This window comes from Microchirus variegatus (genome assembly GCF_963457635.1).
Source record: "Microchirus variegatus genome assembly, chromosome: 14".
In the NCBI taxonomy this organism is placed as follows: Eukaryota; Metazoa; Chordata; class Actinopteri; order Pleuronectiformes; family Soleidae; genus Microchirus; species Microchirus variegatus.
In genome coordinates this window covers 1,303,743-1,322,097 of record NC_139815.1, presented here as the reverse complement: position 1 = coordinate 1,322,097, position 18,355 = coordinate 1,303,743, and positions in this window count along the sequence as shown.

The following is an 18,355-nucleotide window of genomic DNA, read 5'->3' as shown; positions in this document are numbered from 1 at the left end:
AACGTCATACTATACTATGTCGTCCAAAATTTGACAAAAACGTCATCCTTTCCTATGTCGTCCAAAATTTGACAAAAACGTCATACTATACTATGTCGTCCAAAATTTGACAAAACGTCATACTATACTATGTCGTCCAAAATTTGACAAAAACGTCATACTATAGTATGTCGTCCAAAATTTGACAAAACGTCATACTATACTATGTCGTCCAAAATTTGACAAAAACGTCATACTATACTATGTCGTCCAAAATTTGTCAAAAACGTCATACTATACCATGTCGTCCAAAATTTGACAAAAACGTCATACTATACTGTCGTCCAAAATTTGACAAAAACGTCATACTATACCATGTCGTCCAAAATTTGACAAAAACGTCATACTATACTATGTCGTCCAAAATTTGACAAAAACGTCATACTATAGTGTCGTCCAAAATTTGACAAAAACGTCATACTATACTATGTCGTCCAAAATTTGACAAAAACGTCATACTATAGTGTCGTCCAAAATTTGACAAAACGTCATACTATACTATGTCGTCCAAAATTTGACAAAAACGTCATACTATACTATGTCGTCCAAAATTTGACAAAAACGTCATACTATACTATGTCGTCCAAAATATGACAAAAACGTCATACTTTCCTATGTCGTCCAAAATTTGACAAAAACGTCATACTATACTATGTCGTCCAAAATTTGACAAAAACGTCATACTATACTATGTCGTCCAAAATATGACAAAAACGTCATACTTTCCTATGTCGTCCAAAATTTGACAAAAACGTCATACTATACTATGTCGTCCAAAATTTGTCAAAAACGTCATACTATACTATGTCGTCCAAAATTTGACAAAAACGTCATACTATACTATGTCGTCCAAAATTTGACAAAAACGTCATACTATACTATGTCGTCCAAAATATGACAAAAACGTCATACTTTCCTATGTCGTCCAAAATTTGTCAAAAACGTCATACTATACTATGTCGTCCAAAATTTGACAAAAACGTCATACTATACTATGTCGTCCAAAATTTGACAAAAACGTCATACTATACTATGTCGTCCAAAATTTGACAAAAACGTCATACTTTCCTATGTCGTCCAAAATTGGACAAAAACGTCATACTATACTATGTCGTCCAAAATTTGTCAAAAACGTCATACTATACTATGTCGTCCAAAATTTGACGAAAACGTCATACTATACTATGTCGTCCAAAATTTGACAAAAACGTCATACTATACTATGTCGTCCAAAATTTGACGAAAACGTCATACTATACTATGTCGTCCAAAATTTGACAAAAACGTCATACTATACTATGTCGTCCAAAATTTGTCAAAAACGTCATACTATACTATGTCGTCCAAAATTTGACAAAAACGTCATACTATACTATGTCGTCCAAAATTTGACAAAAACGTCATACTATACTGTCGTCCAAAATTTGACAAAAACGTCATACTATACTATGTCGTCCAAAATTTGACAAAAACGTCATACTATACTGTCGTCCAAAATTTGACAAAAACGTGATACTATACTATGTCGTCCAAAATTTGACAAAAACGTCATACTATACTATGTCGTCCAAAATTTGACAAAAGCGTCATACTATACTATGTCGTCCAAAATTTGACAAAACGTCATACTATACTATGTCGTCCAAAATTTGACAAAAACGTCATACTATACTATGTCGTCCAAAATTTGACAAAAACGTCATACTATAGTATGTCGTCCAAAATTTGTCAAAAACGTCATACTATACTATGTCGTCCAAAATTTGACAAAACGTCATACTATACTATGCCGTCCAAAATTTTACAAAAACGTCATACTATACTATGTCGTCCAAAATATGACAAAAACGTCATACTTTCCTATGTCGTCCAAAATTTGACAAAAACGTCATACTATACTATGTCGTCCAAAATTTGACAAAACGTCATACTATACTATGTCGTCCAAAATTTGACAAAAACGTCATACTATACTATGTCGTCCAAAATTTGACAAAAACGTCATACTATAGTATGTCGTCCAAAATTTGTCAAAAACGTCATACTATACTATGTCGTCCAAAATTTGACAAAACGTCATACTATACTATGTCGTCCAAAATTTGACAAAAACGTCATACTTTACTATGTCGTCCAAAATTTCACAAAAACGTCATACTATACTATGTCGTCCAAAATTTGACAAAAACGTCATACTATACTATGTCGTCCAAAATTTGACAAAAACGTCATACTATACTATGTCGTCCAAAATTTGACAAAAACGTCATACTATACTATGTCGTCCAAAATTTGACAAAAACGTCATACTATACTATGTCGTCAAAAATTTGACAAAAACGTCATACTATACTATGTCGTCCAAAATATGACAAAAACGTCATACTTTCCTATGTCGTCCAAAATTTGACAAAAACGTCATACTATACTATGTCGTCCAAAATTTGACAAAACGTCATACTATACTATGTCGTCCAAAATTTGACAAAAACGTCATACTATACTATGTCGTCCAAAATTTGACAAAAACGTCATACTATAGTATGTCGTCCAAAATTTGTCAAAAACGTCATACTATACTATGTCGTCCAAAATTTGACAAAACGTCATACTATACTATGTCGTCCAAAATTTGACAAAAACGTCATACTTTACTATGTCGTCCAAAATTTCACAAAAACGTCATACTATACTATGTCGTCCAAAATTTGACAAAAACGTCATACTATACTATGTCGTCCAAAATTTGACAAAAACGTCATACTATACTATGTCGTCCAAAATTTGACAAAAACGTCATACTATACTATGTCGTCCAAAATTTGACAAAAACGTCATACTATACTATGTCGTCAAAAATTTGACAAAAACGTCATACTATACTGTCGTCAAAAATTTGACAAAAACGTCATACGATACTATGTCGTCCAAAATTTGACAAAAACGTCATACTATACTATGTCGTCCAAAATTTGACAAAAACGTCATACTATACTATGTCGTCCAAATTTGACAAAAACGTCATACTTTCCTATGTCGTCCAAAATTTGACAAAAACGTCATACTATACTATGTCGTCCAAAATTTGACAAAAACGTCATACTATACTATGTCGTCCAAAATTTGACAAAAACGTCATACTATACTATGTCGTCCAAAATTTGACAAAAACGTCATACTATACTTTGTCGTCCAAAATTTGACAAAAACGTCATACTATACTATGTCGTCCAAAATTTGACAAAAACGTCATACTATACTATGTCGTCCAAAATTTGACAAAAACGTCATACTATACTATGTCGTCCAAAATATGACAAAAACGTCATACTTTCCTATGTCGTCCAAAATATGACAAAAACGTCATACTTTCCTGTCTTCCAAAATTTGACAAAAACGTCATACTATACTATGTCGTCCAAAATTTGACAAAACTTCATACTATACTGTCGTCCAAAATTTGACAAAAACGTCATACTATAGTATGTCGTCCAAAATTTGTCAAAAACGTCATACTATACTATGTCGTCCAAAATTTGACAAAACGTCATACTATACTATGTCGTCCAAAATTTGACAAAAACGTCATACTATACTATGTCGTCCAAAATATGACAAAAACGTCATACTATACTGTCGTCCAAAATTTGACAAAAACGTCATACTATAGTATGTCGTCCAAAATTTGACAAAATGTCATACTATACTATGTCGTCAAAATTTGACAAAAACGTCATACTATACTATGTCGTCCAAAATTTGACAAAAACGTCATACTATACTATGTCGTCCAAAATATGACAAAAACGTCATACTATACTATGTCGTCCAAAATTTGACAAAAACGTCATACTATACTATGTCGTCCAAAATTTGACAAAAACGTCATACTATACTGTCGTCCAAAATATGACAAAAACGTCATACTATAGTATGTCGTCCAAAATTTGACAAAAACGTCATAGTATACTATGTCGTCCAAAATTTGACAAAAACGTCATACTTTACTATGTCGTCCAAAATTTGACAAAAACGTCATACTATACTATGTCGTCCAAAATTTGACAAAAACGTCATACTATACTATGTCGTCCAAAATTTGTCAAAAACGTCATACTATACTATGTCGTCCAAAATTTGACAAAAACGTCATACTATACTATGTCGTCCAAAATTTGACAAAAACGTCATACTATACTATGTCGTCCAAAATTTGACAAAAACGTCATACTATACTATGTCGTCCAAAATTTGACAAAAACGTCATACTATACTATGTCGTCCAAAATTTGACAAAAACGTCATACTATACTATGTCGTCCAAAATTTGACAAAAACGTCATACTATACTATGTCGTCCAAAATTTGACAAAAACGTCATACTATACTATGTCGTCCAAAATATGACAAAAACGTCATACTTTCCTATGTCGTCCAAAATATGACAAAAACGTCATACTTTCCTGTCTTCCAAAATTTGACAAAAACGTCATACTATACTATGTCGTCCAAAATTTGACAAAACTTCATACTATACTATGTCGTCCAAAATTTGACAAAAACGTCATACTATAGTATGTCGTCCAAAATTTGTCAAAAACGTCATACTATACTATGTCGTCAAAAATTTGACAAAACGTCGTACTATACTATGTCGTCCAAAATTTGACAAAAACGTCATACTATACTATGTCGTCCAAAATTTGACAAAAACGTCATACTATAGTATGTCGTCCAAAATTTGACAAAATGTCATACTATACTATGTCGTCCAAAATTTGACAAAAACGTCATACTATACTATGTCGTCCAAAATTTGACAAAAACGTCATACTATACTATGTCGTCCAAAATATGACAAAAACGTCATACTATACTATGTCGTCCAAAATTTGACAAAAACGTCATACTATACTATGTCGTCCAAAATTTGACAAAAACGTCATACTATACTATCGTCCAAAATATGACAAAAACGTCATACTATAGTATGTCGTCCAAAATTTGACAAAAACGTCATAGTATACTATGTCGTCCAAAATTTGACAAAAACGTCATACTTTACTATGTCGTCCAAAATTTGACAAAAACGTCATACTATACTATGTCGTCCAAAATTTGACAAAAACGTCATACTATACTATGTCGTCCAAAATTTGTCAAAAACGTCATACTATACTATGTCGTCCAAAATTTGACAAAAACGTCATACTATACTATGTCGTCCAAAATTTGACAAAAGCGTCATACTATACTATGTCGTCCAAAATTTGACAAAAACGTCATACTATACTATGTCGTCCAAAATTTGACAAAAACGTCATACTATACTATGTCGTCCAAAATTTGACAAAAACGTCATACTATACTATGTCGTCCAAAATTTGACAAAAACGTCATACTATACTATGTCGTCCAAAATTTGACAAAAACGTCATACTATACTATGTCGTCCAAAATATGACAAAAACGTCATACTTTCCTATGTCGTCCAAAATTTGACAAAAACGTCATACTATACTATGTCGTCCAAAATTTGACAAAAACGTCATACTATACTATCGTCCAAAATATGACAAAAACGTCATACTATAGTATGTCGTCCAAAATTTGACAAAAACGTCATAGTATACTATGTCGTCCAAAATTTGACAAAAACGTCATACTTTACTATGTCGTCCAAAATTTGACAAAAACGTCATACTATACTATGTCGTCCAAAATTTGACAAAAACGTCATACTATACTATGTCGTCCAAAATTTGTCAAAAACGTCATACTATACTATGTCGTCCAAAATTTGACAAAAACGTCATACTATACTATGTCTTGCAAAATTTGACAAAAACGTCATACTATACTATGTCGTCCAAAATTTGACAAAAACGTCATACTATACTATGTCGTCCAAAATTTGACAAAAACGTCATACTATACTATGTCGTCCAAAATTTGACAAAAACGTCATACTATACTATGTCGTCCAAAATTTGACAAAAACGTCATACTATACTATGTCGTCCAAAATTTGACAAAAACGTCATACTATACTATGTCGTCCAAAATTTGACAAAAACGTCATACTAAACTATGTCGTCCAAAATATGACAAAAACGTCATACTTTCCTATGTCGTCCAAAATATGACAAAAACGTCATACTTTCCTGTCTTCCAAAATTTGACAAAAACGTCATACTATACTATGTCGTCCAAAATTTGACAAAACTTCATACTATACTATGTCGTCCAAAATTTGACAAAAACGTCAAACTATAGTATGTCGTCCAAAATTTGTCAAAAACGTCATACTATACAATGTCGTCCAAAATTTGACAAAACGTCATACTATACTATGTCGTCCAAAATTTGACAAAAACGTCATACTATACTATGTCGTCCAAAATATGACAAAAACGTCATACTATACTATGTCGTCCAAAATTTGACAAAAACGTCATACTATAGTATGTCGTCCAAAATTTGACAAAATGTCATACTATACTATGTCGTCCAAAATTTGACAAAAACGTCATACTATACTATGTCGTCCAAAATTTGACAAAAACGTCATACTATACTATGTCGTCCAAAATATGACAAAAACGTCATACTATACTATGTCGTCCAAAATTTGACAAAAACGTCATACTATACTGTCGTCCAAAATATGACAAAAACGTCATACTATAGTATGTCGTCCAAAATTTGACAAAAACGTCATAGTATACTATGTCGTCCAAAATTTGACAAAAACGTCATACTTTACTATGTCGTCCAAAATTTGACAAAAACGTCATACTTTCCTGTCTTCCAAAATTTGACAAAAACGTCATACTATACTATGTCGTCCAAAATTTGACAAAACTTCATACTATACTATGTCGTCCAAAATTAGACAAAAACGTCATACTATAGTATGTCGTCCAAAATTTGACAAAAACGTCATACTATACTATGTCGTCCAAAATTTGACAAAAACGTCATACTATACTATGTCGTCCAAAATATGACAAAAACGTCATACTTTCCTATGTCGTCCAAAATATGACAAAAACGTCATACTTTCCTGTCTTCCAAAATTTGACAAAAACGTCATACTATACTATGTCGTCCAAAATTTGACAAAACTTCATACTATACTATGTCGTCCAAAATTTGACAAAAACGTCATACTACAGTATGTCGTCCAAAATTTGTCAAAAACGTCATACTATACTATGTCGTCCAAAAGTTGACAAAAACGTCATACTATACTATGTCGTCCAAAATTTGACAAAAACGTCATACTATACTATGTCGTCCAAAATATGACAAAAACGTCATACTATACTATGTCGTCCAAAATTTGACAAAAACGTCATACTATAGTATGTCGTCCAAAATTTGACAAAATGTCATACTATACTATGTCGTCCAAAATTTGACAAAAACGTCATACTATACTATGTCGTCCAAAATTTGACAAAAACGTCATACTATACTATGTCGTCCAAAATTTGACAAAAACGTCATACTATACTATGTCGTCCAAAATTTGACAAAAACGTCATACTATACTATGTCGTCCAAAATTTGACAAAAACGTCATACTATACTGTCGTCCAAAATATGACAAAATGTCATACTATACTATGTCGTCCAAAATTTGACAAAAACGTCATACTATACTATGTCGTCCAAAATTTGACAAAAACGTCATACTATACTATGTCGTCCAAAATATGACAAAAACGTCATACTATACTATGTCGTCCAAAATTTGACAAAAACGTCATACTATACTGTCGTCCAAAATATGACAAAAACGTCATACTATAGTATGTCGTCCAAAATTTGACAAAAACGTCATAGTATACTATGTCGTCCAAAATTTGACAAAAACGTCATACTTTACTATGTCGTCCAAAATTTGACAAAAACGTCATACTTTCCTGTCTTCCAAAATTTGACAAAAACGTCATACTATACTATGTCGTCCAAAATTTGACAAAACTTCATACTATACTATGTCGTCCAAAATTAGACAAAAACGTCATACTATAGTATGTCGTCCAAAATTTGACAAAAACGTCATACTATACTATGTCGTCCAAAATTTGACAAAAACGTCATACTATACTATGTCGTCCAAAATATGACAAAAACGTCATACTTTCCTATGTCGTCCAAAATATGACAAAAACGTCATACTTTCCTGTCTTCCAAAATTTGACAAAAACGTCATACTATACTATGTCGTCCAAAATTTGACAAAACTTCATACTATACTATGTCGTCCAAAATTTGACAAAAACGTCATACTACAGTATGTCGTCCAAAATTTGTCAAAAACGTCATACTATACTATGTCGTCCAAAAGTTGACAAAAACGTCATACTATACTATGTCGTCCAAAATTTGACAAAAACGTCATACTATACTATGTCGTCCAAAATATGACAAAAACGTCATACTATACTATGTCGTCCAAAATTTGACAAAAACGTCATACTATAGTATGTCGTCCAAAATTTGACAAAATGTCATACTATACTATGTCGTCCAAAATTTGACAAAAACGTCATACTATACTATGTCGTCCAAAATTTGACAAAAACGTCATACTATACTATGTCGTCCAAAATATGACAAAAACGTCATACTATACTATGTCGTCCAAAATTTGACAAAAACGTCATACTATACTATGTCGTCCAAAATTTGACAAAAACGTCATACTATACTGTCGTCCAAAATATGACAAAAACGTCATACTATAGTATGTCGTCCAAAATTTGACAAAAACGTCATAGTATGCTATGTGGTCCAAAATTTGACAAAAACGTCATACTTTACTATGTCGTCCAAAATATGACAAAAACGTCATACTTTCCTATGTCGTCCAAAATATGACAAAAACGTCATACTTTCCTGTCTTCCAAAATTTGACAAAAACGTCATACTATACTATGTCGTCCAAAATTTGACAAAATGTCATACTATACTATGTCGTCCAAAATTTGACAAAAACGTCATACTATACTATGTCGTCCAAAATTTGACAAAAACGTCATACTATACTATGTCGTCCAAAATATGACAAAAACGTCATACTATACTATGTCGTCCAAAATTTGACAAAAACGTCATACTATACTATGTCGTCCAAAATTTGACAAAAACGTCATACTATACTGTCGTCCAAAATATGACAAAAACGTCATACTATAGTATGTCGTCCAAAATTTGACAAAAACGTCATACTATACTATGTCGTCCAAAATTTGACAAAACTTCATACTATACTATGTCGTCCAAAATTTGACAAAAACGTCATACTATACTATGTCGTCCAAAATTTGACAAAAACGTCATACTATACTATGTCGTCCAAAATATGACAAAAACGTCATACTTTCCTATGTCGTCCAAAATATGACAAAAACGTCATACTTTCCTATGTCGTCCAAAATATGACAAAAACGTCATACTTTCCTGTCTTCCAAAATTTGACAAAAACGTCATACTATACTATGTCGTCCAAAATTTGACAAAACTTCATACTATACTATGTCGTCCAAAATTTGACAAAAACGTCATACTACAGTATGTCGTCCAAAATTTGTCAAAAACGTCATACTATACTATGTCGTCCAAAAGTTGACAAAAACGTCATACTATACTATGTCGTCCAAAATTTGACAAAAACGTCATACTATACTATGTCGTCCAAAATATGACAAAAACGTCATACTATACTATGTCGTCCAAAATTTGACAAAAACGTCATACTATAGTATGTCGTCCAAAATTTGACAAAATGTCATACTATACTATGTCGTCCAAAATTTGACAAAAACGTCATACTATACTATGTCGTCCAAAATTTGACAAAAACGTCATACTATACTATGTCGTCCAAAATATGACAAAAACGTCATACTATACTATGTCGTCCAAAATTTGACAAAAACGTCATACTATACTATGTCGCCCAAAATTTGACAAAAACGTCATACTATACTGTCGTCCAAAATATGACAAAAACGTCATACTATAGTATGTCGTCCAAAATTTGACAAAAACGTCATAGTATGCTATGTGGTCCAAAATTTGACAAAAACGTCATACTTTACTATGTCGTCCAAAATTTGACAAAAACGTCATACTATACTATGTCGTCCAAAATTTGTCAAAAACGTCATACTATACTATGTCGTCCAAAATTTGTCAAAAACGTCATACTATACTATGTCGTCCAAAATTTGACAAAAACGTCATACTATACTATGTCGTCCAAAATTTGACAAAAGCGTCATACTATACTATGTCGTCCAAAATTTGACAAAAACGTCATACTATACTATGTCGTCCAAAATTTGACAAAAACGTCATACTATACTATGTCGTCCAAAATTTGACAAAAACGTCATACTATACTATGTCGTCCAAAATTTGACAAAAACGTCATACTATACTATGTCGTCCAAAATTTGACAAAAACGTCATACTATACTATGTCGTCCAAAATTTGACAAAAACGTCATACTATACTATGTCGTCCAAAATATGACAAAAACGTCATACTTTCCTATGTCGTCCAAAATATGACAAAAACGTCATACTTTCCTGTCTTCCAAAATTTGACAAAAACGTCATACTATACTATGTCGTCCAAAATTTGACAAAACTTCATACTATACTATGTCGTCCAAAATTTGACAAAAACGTCATACTATAGTATGTCGTCCAAAATTTGTCAAAAACGTCATACTATACTATGTCGTCCAAAATTTGACAAAACGTCATACTATACTATGTCGTCCAAAATTTGACAAAAACGTCATACTATACTATGTCGTCCAAAATATGACAAAAACGTCATACTATACTATGTCGTCCAAAATTTGACAAAAACGTCATACTATAGTATGTCGTCCAAAATTTGACAAAATGTCATACTATACTATGTCGTCCAAAATTTGACAAAAACGTCATACTATACTATGTCGTCCAAAATTTGACAAAAACGTCATACTATACTATGTCGTCCAAAATTTGTCAAAAACGTCATACTATACTATGTCGTCCAAAATATGACAAAAACGTCATACTATACTATGTCGTCCAAAATTTGACAAAAACGTCATACTATACTATGTCGTCCAAAATTTGACAAAAACGTCATACTATACTGTCGTCCAAAATATGACAAAAACGTCATACTTTCCTATGTCGTCCAAAATTTGTCAAAAACGTCATACTATACTATGTCGTCCAAAATTTGACAAAACGTCATACTATACTATGTCGTCCAAAATTTGACAAAAACGTCATACTTTACTATGTCGTCCAAAATTTGACAAAAACGTCATACTATACTATGTCTTCCAAAATTTGACAAAAACGTCATACTATACTATGTCGTCCAAAATTTGACAAAAACGTCATACTATACTATGTCGTCCAAAATTTGACAAAAACGTCATACTATACTGTCGTCCAAAATTTGACAAAAACGTCATACTATACTATGTCGTCCAAAATTTGACAAAAACGTCATACTATACTGTCGTCCAAAATTTGACAAAAACGTCATACTATACTATGTCGTCCAAAATTTGACAAAAACGTCATACTATACTATGTCGTCCAAAATATGACAAAAACGTCATACTTTCCTATGTCGTCCAAAATTTGACAAAAACGTCATACTATACTATGTCGTCCAAAATTTGACAAAAACGTCATACTATACTATGTCGTCCAAAATTTGACAAAAACGTCATACTATAGTATGTCGTCCAAAATTTGACAAAACGTCATACTATACTATGTCGTCCAAAATTTGACAAAAACGTCATACTAGACTATGTCGTCCAAAATTTGACAAAAACGTCATACTATACTATGTCGTCCAAAATTTGACAAAAACGTCATACTATACTATGTCGTCCAAAATTTGACAAAAACGTCATACTATACTATGTCGTCCAAAATTTGACAAAACGTCATACTATACTATGTCGTCCAAAATTTGACAAAAACGTCATGCTATACTATGTGGTCCAAAATTTGACAAAAACGTCATACTATACTATGTGGTCCAAAATTTGACAAAAATGTCATACTATAGTATATCGTCCAAAATTTGACCATTTAAAAACAAAACAAAAAAAAAATGTCTTGGTCCAAAATTTGACAAAAACATCATACCATACTGTCTTACAAAAATGTCATACTATACTATGTCGTCCAAAATTTGACAAAAACGTCATACTATACTATGTCGTCCAAAATTTGACAAAAACGTCATGCTATACTATGTCGTCCAAAATTTGACAAAAACGTCATACTATACTATGTCGTCCAAAATATGACAAAAACGTCATACTTTCCTATGTCGTCCAAAATATGACAAAAACGTCATACTTTCCTGTCTTCCAAAATTTGACAAAAACGTCATACTATACTATGTCGTCCAAAATTTGACAAAACTTCATACTATACTATGTCGTCCAAAATTTGACAAAAACGTCATACTATAGTATGTCGTCCAAAATTTGTCAAAAACGTCATACTATACTATGTCGTCCAAAATTTGACAAAAATGTCATACTATACTATGTCGTCCAAAATTTGACAAAACGTCATACTATACTATGTCGTCCAAAATATGACAAAAACGTCATACTATACTATGTCGTCCAAAATTTGACAAAACGTCATACTATACTGTCAACCAAAATTTGACAAAAATGTCATACTATACTATGTCGTCCAAAATTTGACAAAAATGTCATACTATACTATGTCGTCCAAAATTTGACATAAAACGTCATACTATACTATGTCGTCCAAAATTTGACAAAACGTCATACTATACTATGTCGTCCAAAATTTGACAAAAATGTCATACTATACTATGTCGTCCAAAATTTGACAAAAACGTAATACTATACTGTCGTCCAAAATTTGACAAAAACGTCATACTATACGATGTCGTCCAAAATTTGACAAAAACGTCATACTTTCCTATGTCGTCCAAAATTTGACAAAAACGTCATACTATACTAAGTCGTCCAAAATTTGACAAAAACGTCATACTATAGTATGTCGTCCAAAATTTGACAAAAACGTCATACTATACTATGTCGTCCAAAATTTGACAAAAACGTCATACTATATTATGTCGTCCAAAATTTGACAAAAATGTCATACTATAGTATGTCGTCCAAAATTTGACAAAAATGTCATACTATAGTATGTCGTCAAAAATTTGACAAAAATTCATACTATACTGTCGTCCAAAATTTGACAAAACGTCATACTATACTATGTCGTCCAAAATTTGACAAAACGTCATACTATACTATGTCGTCCAAAATTTGACAAAACGTCATACTATACTATGTCGTCCAAAATTTGACAAAACGTCATACTATACTATGTCAACCAAAATTTGACAAAAATGTCATACTATACTATGTCGTCCAAAATTTGACAAAAATGTCATACTATACTATGTCGTCCAAAATTTGACATAAAACGTCATACTATACTATGTCGTCCAAAATTTGACAAAACGTCATACTATACTATGTCGTCCAAAATTTGACAAAACGTCATACTATACTATGTCGTCCAAAATTTGACAAAAATGTCATACTATACTATGTCGTCCAAAATTTGACAAAAACGTAATACTATACTGTCGTCCAAAATTTGACAAAAACGTCATACTATACGATGTCGTCCAAAATTTGACAAAAACGTCATACTTTCCTATGTCGTCCAAAATTTGACAAAAACGTCATACTATACTAAGTCGTCCAAAATTTGACAAAAACGTCATACTATAGTATGTCGTCCAAAATTTGACAAAACGTCATACTATACTATGTCGTCCAAAATTTGACAAAAACGTCATACTATATTATGTCGTCCAAAATTTGACAAAAATGTCATACTATAGTATGTCGTCCAAAATTTGACAAAAATGTCATACTATAGTATGTCGTCCAAAATTTGACAAAAATTCATACTATACTATGTCGTCCAAAATTTGACAAAAATGTCATACTATACTATGTCGTCCAAAATTTGACAAAAACGTCATACTATACTATGTCGTCCAAAATTTTACAAAACGTCATACTATACTATGTCAACCAAAATTTGACAAAAATGTCATACTATACTATGTCGTCCAAAATTTGACAAAAATGTCATACTATACTATGTCGTCCAAAATTTGACATAAAACGTCATACTATACTATGTCGTCCAAAATTTGACAAAACGTCATACTATACTATGTCGTCCAAAATTTGACATAAAACTTCATACTATACTATGTCGTCCAAAATTTGACAAAAACGTCATACTATACTATGTCGTCCAAAATTTGACAAAAATGTCATACTATAGTATGTCGTCCAAAATTTGACAAAAACGTAAAACTATACTGTCGTCCAAAATTTGACAAAACGTCATACTATACTATGTCGTCCAAAATTTGACAAAAATGTCATACTATACTATGTCGTCCAAAATTTGACAAAACATCATACTATACTATGTCGTCCAAAATTTGACAAAAATGTCATACTATACTATGTCGTCCAAAATTTGACATCAAACGTCATACTATACTGTCGTCCAAAATTTGACAAAACGTCATACTATACTGTCGTCCAAAATTTGACATAAAACGTCATACTATACTATGTCGTCCAAAATTTGACAAAACGTCATACTATACTATGTCGTCCAAAATTTGACAAAAATGTCATACTATACTATGTCGTCCAAAATTTGACAAAACGTCATACTATACTATGTCGTCCAAAATTTGACAAAAATGTCATACTATACTATGTCGTCCAAAATTTGACAAAAACGTCATACTATACTATGTCGTCCAAAATTTGACAAAAACGTCATACTATACTATGTCGTCCAAAATTTGACAAAAATGTCATACTATAGTATGTCGTCCAAAATTTGACAAAACGTCATACTATACTATGTCGTCCAAAATTTGACAAAAATGTCATACTATACTATGTCGTCCAAAATTTGACAAAAACGTCATACTATACTATGTCGTCCAAAATTTGACAAAAACGTCATACTATACTATGTGGTACAAAATTTGACAAAAATGTCATACTATAGTATGTCGTCCAAAATTTGACAAAAACGTCATACTATACTATGTCGTCCAAAATTTGACAAAAATGTCATACTATACTATGTCGTCCAAAATTTGACAAAACGTCATACTATACTATGTCGTCCAAAATTTGACAAAACGTCATACTATACTATGTCGTCCAAAATTTGACAAAACGTCATACTATACTATGTCGTCCAAAATTTGACAAAATGTCATACTATACTATGTCGTCCAAAATTTGACAAAACGTCATACTATACTATGTCGTCCAAAATTTGACAAAAATGTCATACTATACTATGTCGTCCAAAATTTGACAAAAACGTAATACTATACTGTCGTCCAAAATTTGACAAAAACGTCATACTATACGATGTCGTCCAAAATTTGACATAAAACGTCATACTATACTATGTCGTCCAAAATTTGACAAAAACGTCATACTATACTATGTCGTCCAAAATTTGACAAAAATGTCATACTATAGTATGTCGTCCAAAATTTGACAAAAACGTAAAACTATACTGTCGTCCAAAATTTGACAAAACGTCATACTATACTATGTCGTCCAAAATTTGACAAAAATGTCATACTATACTATGTCGTCCAAAATTTGACAAAACATCATACTATACTATGTCGTCCAAAATTTGACAAAAATGTCATACTATACTATGTCGTCCAAAATTTGACATCAAACGTCATACTATACTGTCGTCCAAAATTTGACAAAACGTCATACTATACTATGTCGTCCAAAATTTGACATAAAACGTCATACTATACTATGTCGTGCAAAATTTGACAAAACGTCATACTATACTATGTCGTCCAAAATTTGACAAAAATGTCATACTATACTATGTCGTCCAAAATTTGACAAAACGTCATACTATACTATGTCGTCCAAAATTTGACAAAAATGTCATACTATACTATGTCGTCCAAAATTTGACAAAAACGTCATACTATACTATGTCGTCCAAAATTTGACAAAAACGTCATACTATACTATGTCGTCCAAAATTTGACAAAAATGTCATACTATAGTATGTCGTCCAAAATTTGACAAAACGTCATACTATACTATGTCGTCCAAAATTTGACAAAAATGTCATACTATACTATGTCGTCCAAAATTTGACAAAAACGTCATACTATACTATGTCGTCCAAAATTTGACAAAAACGTCATACTATACTATGTCGTACAAAATTTGACAAAAATGTCATACTATAGTATGTCGTCCAAAATTTGACAAAAATGTCATACTATACTATGTCGTCCAAAATTTGACAAAACGTCATACTATACTATGTCGTCCAAAATTTGACAAAATGTCATACTATACTATGTCGTCCAAAATTTGACAAAAATGTCATACTATACTATGTCGTCCAAAATTTGACAAAACGTCATACTATACTGTCGTCCAAAATTTGACAAAAATGTCATACTATACTATGTCGTCCAAAATTTGACAAAAACGTAATACTATACTGTCGTCCAAAATTTGACAAAAACGTCATACTATACTATGTCGTCCAAAATTTGACAAAAACGTCATACTATACTATGTCGTCCAAAATTTGACAAAAACGTCATACTATACTATGTCGTCCAAAATTTGACAAAACGTCATACTATAGTATGTCGTCCAAAATTTGACAAAAATGTCATACTATAGTATATCGTCCAAAATTTGACCATTTAAAAACAAAACAAAAAAAAAATGTCTTGGTCCAAAATTTGACAAAAACATCATACCATACTGTCTTACAAAAATGTCATACTATAGTGTGTCATCCAAAATTTAACAATTTTTTTGAAAAAAATTAATTTGGTCAAAAATTTGACAAAAACGTCATACCATACTATATCGTCCAAATGTTGACCATTAAAAAATAAAACAAAAAAAATGTTCTTGGTCCAAAATTTGGCAAAAATGTCATACTATATTATGTCGTCCACAATTTGACAAAAACATCATACTATGTTGTCCAAAACTGACAAAAATGTCATACTATACTATTTCGTCCAAACTTTGACCATTTGTTTAGGAAAAAAAATTATTATGTACAAAATTTGATATACATGTCATACTATACTATGTCGTCCAAAATTTGACAATCTTTTTGACAAAAATGTTTTGGATCAAAATTTGACAAAAACGTTATACTATAGTATGGCATGGCGTCCAAAATTTTGACTATTTAAAAAAACAAAAAAACATTTGGCTCAAAAATTTGACAAAAACGTCATACTATACTATGTCGTCCAAAATTTGACAAAAACATCATACTATACTATGTCGTCCAAAATTTGACAAAAATGTCATACTATACTATGTCGTCCAAAATTTGACAAAACGTCATACTATACTGTCGTCCAAAATTTGACAAAAATGTCATACTATACTATGTCGTCCAAAATTTGACAAAAACGTAATACTATACTGTCGTCCAAAATTTGACAAAAACGTCATACTATACTATGTCGTCCAAAATTTGACAAAAACGTCATACTATACTATGTCGTCCAAAATTTGACAAAAACGTCATACTATACTATGTCGTCCAAAATTTGACAAAACGTCATACTATAGTATGTCGTCCAAAATTTGACAAAAATGTCATACTATAGTATATCGTCCAAAATTTGACCATTTAAAAACAAAACAAAAAAAAAATGTCTTGGTCCAAAATTTGACAAAAACATCATACCATACTGTCTTACAAAAATGTCATACTATAGTGTGTCATCCAAAATTTAACAATTTTTTTGAAAAAAATTAATTTGGTCAAAAATTTGACAAAAACGTCATACCATACTATATCGTCCAAATGTTGACCATTAAAAAATAAAACAAAAAAAATGTTCTTGGTCCAAAATTTGGCAAAAATGTCATACTATATTATGTCGTCCACAATTTGACAAACATGTCATACTATTCTATGTTGTGCAAAATCTAAGACAATTAAAAAAAAAAAAAAAAAAAAATGATAAAAAACATCATACTATACTATGTCATCCAAAATGTGTCAATTTTTTTTAAAGAAACTTTTGCACAAAAATTTGACAAAATGTCATACTATACTATGTCGTCCAAAATTTGACAAAAACATCATACTATACTATGTCTTCCAAAATTTGACA